Here is a 5,515-nt window from a genome sequence, read left to right on the forward strand (position 1 = left end):
TGCAATAGACATCTGGCTGTAAATCCAGAAGCCTGAGTATATCTACAGTGTAACTGAGATTGGCTTCCAAAATTTAGATAGTGAACTACTTGTGTGAAACTCCTGCTGTGGGAGGTTGGAAATCCCAAATGTGCACTGGAGCATGGTCAGGTATGTGCTGCATTCACAGGTAACTATAATATGTTCTTGCATTTCTACTGCTTGTGTATTGGTTGATAACTGAACATAATTTCCTGGCAAAAGCTTTTAATTACAAATGCTACATTACTCTCCCATAACTGTTGGAGTTACCTAATCTAAGCTTTGCCAAATAACAATTTTATTGCCATGAGTTAGGTAACCTTCAAATATATCTCTCAATTTATCATGTTTACTTCTTGTGGGTAACAAATCTGTGTTATATAACACTCGCCAGACATTGTTTCTATTGCTCTGTTCTTCACTTTCATTCCCAAGGGTTGGGGTATTTGCATTCTTTAGCTTTGCATTAAAAAGAAAAAAAAAAAAAAAGAAAAGAGAACAATAAAACAAGAATACCGTGCGGCTCTGTAATTATGCTGTAGCCATGTAGCCATGACCAGTGCTTCTTTCTTTAGGCTAGAAATTGAGATTAGAGACTGAAGGTTGTAATAAAAGTAAATTATACTCTAGCTGGCTTGGCTGGTCTCTGTATGCATAGGAATGGGCACTAACTCCAGATGTAATGGAAGCTCTCTGCTGTAGATTATTGAGCAGAATATAACTGTGCTTTAGTAGAAACAGTAATAGGCATATTTGCTGAATTTTTCCAGCCTCTGATTCATCTCAAACTCCCCCTGTAAGTTTGAACTTATCTCTGCTGAAGTGAGAGCTTTAGGACAAAAAGCTATGTCTTCCCTATGCGCAGGCGCTGTTCCCATTCCATGAAAAAGGACAAAGCTAACTGCACAGTGCAGAGTGGGAATATTTTCCTTCTGTTGATTGTCTTTACAGTGTACCCTACATATCAGGATATCAGGAAAAGGTTCTTCACCCAGAGGGTGGTCGGGCACTGGAACAGGCTACCCAGGGCAGTGGTCACAGCACCAAGCCTGACAGAGTTCAAGAAGCATTTGGACAATGCTCTCGGGCACATGGTGTGACCCTTGGGGTGTCCTGTGCAGGGCCAGGAGCTGGACTTTGATGACTTATCTATCCCTTCCAATTCAGGATATTCTGTGATTCTATGATTCATCTGCAGGGTCAACCTAGCTTCAGTTGGTATCTGTTTCTCTGTGTCTGTTTGCATAACACAGCAACTACTCCCTGTATCCATCACTCAACTTACATGAAAACCAATAGCACTTTGCTGACAGATTTCATTCAGCAACAGTCAGAAGTAGTTACTGGTTTTAATGCTGTAGTGTATGAAAATGGAAATTCTCTGCCACCACCTGTGGCTTTAGAAAAATGAAGATGCAGAATATTTGTAGTTCAACCAAATATTTGGTCTGCTAGTCTGAACAGTCAGTTAGTTTGAAACACAAGTTGTGCATTTTAACTGCTATTAAAATCAATAAAATTGCTAGATTTTCTTTGTTTATTCTGCTAGCATATGTTATTCCAGCCTCTAAATACAAGATGATAAAATAGCTGCTGATTTTCCAAATCTGAAATTTCCCCAGCAGCCAAATGCTTACAGCTCTGCTGCCTTTTCCCATCAAACATAGAAGTGTAAAGGCTCAGATACCTGTACAAGTCACCAGATAGGCATAAACTACCTGTGTGGTCTTTTGCTGGCACATCTAATTCATTTTTCTTGCTCCTGAGCTAGTAAACCAATGCTGGCCTAAATGTTGTATGTCGATGTTAGTACTACATAGTGTCTGACCTCTTGGCTTCCTCCCTCCTTACATCCTCAATCTCTATTTGCAGCATGAAATCACAGGCTTTTAATGCTTTCTATGTTCACAATCAGCAAAGACATAAGCAGGATGAGGATGAGAATTTAGTCTGCCTGCAGATTTGGGAAGATATTACAGTGGTTCCCTTTTTAGAAGATTAACTTCTAATCTCAAGAGGCTAGAAACTGCATTGCTTTTAAAATGAGTGCTTACATGCTGAAAAAAAAAGCCAAACAAGCTCTTGTGTCAGAAAGAAAAGAAAGAACGGGCTCTGGGAAATGGACAAATGTGTTACTTCCCAATAAAGTTAATTCCTAAGTATCTGATTCTAGCAGTTTCCCCACTTAATTAGGCATCATATCAGGAACAAGCCCTAAACTTAAGCAATTTCTGGAGCAGAAGTTTAAGTGAGAAGGCAGCACATATCAAGATACAATTGTGTTTAGGTACCTCCTGAACTTTATCCTGAAAGGACCCTAGAAGATTTTACAGAAAGTTTGCAACTGAAAGAATGAATGGGGAAGAAAGCACAAGGCAAAAGGAGAGGTTATCTTCACTCCCTTTGTGCAGTGCTGCTCCTTGTACTCCTAATCACCTGATAATCATCTGAACCCCGTAGTTCAGATTCAGTAACTCACTTTTCCTAACACTTCATCTGGGTAACTTCATCCTTCACTCATTTCCTGTGCCCTGCCCTACAGAAGCTATATAAGTTCTATGGGGGGTTTGCTGCTTATAGTCCGTGGCTTGTAAGCTACAAAAATCTAAATGTAGGTCAAGATGAATTGAAATCTTTAAACACAGCCAGCCTCTGTTTCCAAAACACGTCCCTGGAGCAGCTGCATGGAGGATGTTTACAATTAAAAAACAACCCTCAAGCAGCCAGTAAAGAATGCACAGGATTACTGTAGCCAGCAGCATTCATTAAATGTCATATCTGAACTTTCATTATCTTGAGCTTGATCAGATTTAAGACCAGCATTAAAGAAGTGGAACTATTGACTTCCAGCACCCTAGAGGGCTCTTATGACAAAGGCCCAACTAGAAGATAAATGGTCCCAAAGGGACTCTGGGGGTGAGCTGTGACTGGACACAAAGTGTCATGTCATGCTGGTTTCTACTAGGATGGGAGATCCCTCACTTTTTTTTTTCCCTTCTTGATCTAACTTGTGCAATAAAAAACAACAACAACAACAACAAAACAAACCTGACAAAAAACCAACAAAACAACGAAACAGAACAGGAAAAAAGATGAGTTCTGCTGAAAATGAGTCAATCCCTTGAAACCCAGCAGGGGAACCGTCTGCTCTCCTTATGGAACTCAGTGGCTTTCATCATGATTCAAGTGCCTCCTACTCCTCCCTCTCAGCTGAAGGCAGATGTGGGTTCACTGGCAACACTGGGCCTTGTTCTTTGTGAGTGTTTAAGGCCTGAGCAATCATTTTAAATTGAAAGCAGAGACAGTGATATTATTACAAGATTGTCTAGAGCAGCGATTCCCAACTGGTAAGACATGAGAACATTTACAAGGAAAAGGTTTCATGAAGTCTAGGCTAGAAATTAGCACAGAAAAGCATAAGCATAATGCAGAGCACCATCTTCTTAACAGTTCAATATGTTGAGAAGAAAACTCCTTCCAAAAAGGTGTTGGCAGTACAGTCTTCAGTCAGACCATGGAGAAGGTCAAAGCAAGCTTGTCCCTGGCTCTTTGGTTTTTGTGTACTTTCTGTACTTTAATGCCAAATAATCATTTACCTGCAGAAAACAAGTGTTCATACAACAAGCATCTTGGTTTTAACAGCTCATGTGCTGATGGGTGTGTAGCTGTGGAACTCTGTGTGCATGCACTGCCATCTGAAATCCACTATAGACAGACAGTCATGCACGTCACCAATGATCAGGGATGTATGTCCATTTGTTTTGGAATAAAGAGAAAAACATCTGGCAATCCAGAATATGCCACAACCATGCACTGAGAAGGAAAAATCCCAGGAGTAACAGTCTGGCTGGATGTAACCAACAAGAAGAGAGATCTAATGGAGCAAGTGAGGACTGAGGTACTCAGAAACCCTTGACAATAAAATTACTTTTCTTTAGGATTCCCTTTTTAGTGATTCTGGTTTAAATAAAAATAAATAAATAAGTCTCTATTAACCTATTTTCAAAGTTCCAGAGCCTTTAAAACAGCAAAAGCATCTTGTTCTCCTAACAGAGAGTCAATCTAAAGGACTTAGGAATAAGAAAACTATCACTGCCTCCTCCTGAAGAGGCAGCAGCAATTCCCCCCCAGTTCACTCACTTTGTACTGCACCTGAAAAAGTCAAAAGTGATGGCTATAACCTTTCATGGACTCATACTGGTAACTGCTCTCATCCTTCACAGGAGCTCAGGTACCAGGAATGATGCACCAGGAAAAGGCAGCATCCTGCACTGCCTCCCTGTACAGCCTACTTGGGTTTCAGAACATGTGCTCTATAAATGGCAGAAAAAATTCACCTCAGAATCAAAACGGAAAACATTGAGGTCTCTGCAAATACAAAACTCTTGACATCACTGCAGCCAAGAACAGTTTTGCTGTGACTTGCTTATCTTGGCCACATTCTTCTGCGTTGACGGCTGTTGAGATGAAACAGTGAGAGGAGAGAAGGAATTGTAGCCTGGGCGGTGGTTTGCTCCATCACCCGTAGAGGTATCTCAGTGCCTGGTGAGGAGGCAGGTTCTCTACAGCTTGAGCTTTCCTTTTTATGTAGCAGTTCAAAACCATGGATTAACATACCTAGCAGCAACCTGTGGCACAGAAGAATGTAAGAGGACAGAAAAGAAAGGCTTTATGCATAGAACCTGGGCTTTTTGTATGTCTATCCCTATGTATGTTTATGATCTGGCTGTAAGTCCATTTCAGATAGGCAGTTGATTGGGTTTGTTACATGTATAAATGAAAAAAATTTAAAATATTAGAGTAAAAAGGCCTTAAGTTTGTAATGTATGTAACTATCCTACCTTCCTCTTGAGAGTCTTCAGGTCCACATTATAAAACAGAAGTTTTAAGGTCTTATTGTTGAAGAGAATTCAATTTGTCCCCATCTCGCATTTGCTCTTCCTTCTACACTACTTTAGCACTTAACACAATTAACTGTAAACGGTTTATTAAAATAAATCCCCTGCCCCAGATTTGGACGTCCCTAGGCAGATGTGCCAGTGCATGGGCCCTAGGCAGGCCCTGGGGGTGGGGGAGGCAAGGGCAGCCCTGAGCCCGAGACAATGCCCTGTATCTGCCACCGGGGCTGCAAACAGACCCCTACACTCTCCATACACACCCACATGCACTCCCCTAGGGCATCCTATCCAAATCCCATGCAAACCTTCACATACATCCTCTGTGCTCTCCCCTGTATGCAAGCTATGCAGTTCCTCCAGAACACACACACAGATCTCACATATGTATTTCATTCACGTCCCAAGGAAGCGCATAAGCACGCTCCTCTACATTTCCCATACATGCACCCCATAGATACAAGGTCTATAACCCCCATTTGCCCGTTATACAGCCACCACATGCCCACAGGCTCTGCAGTGCACGGCTCATATGGCACCCATGTGCACCCCTACACACTCCATATACACCCCGCACCCAGCTCTGGGCGCCCCCCATC

This window comes from Corvus brachyrhynchos, unplaced genomic scaffold (genome assembly GCF_000691975.1).
Source record: "Corvus brachyrhynchos isolate BGI_N302 unplaced genomic scaffold, ASM69197v1 scaffold126, whole genome shotgun sequence".
NCBI classification, from domain to species: Eukaryota; Metazoa; Chordata; class Aves; order Passeriformes; family Corvidae; genus Corvus; species Corvus brachyrhynchos.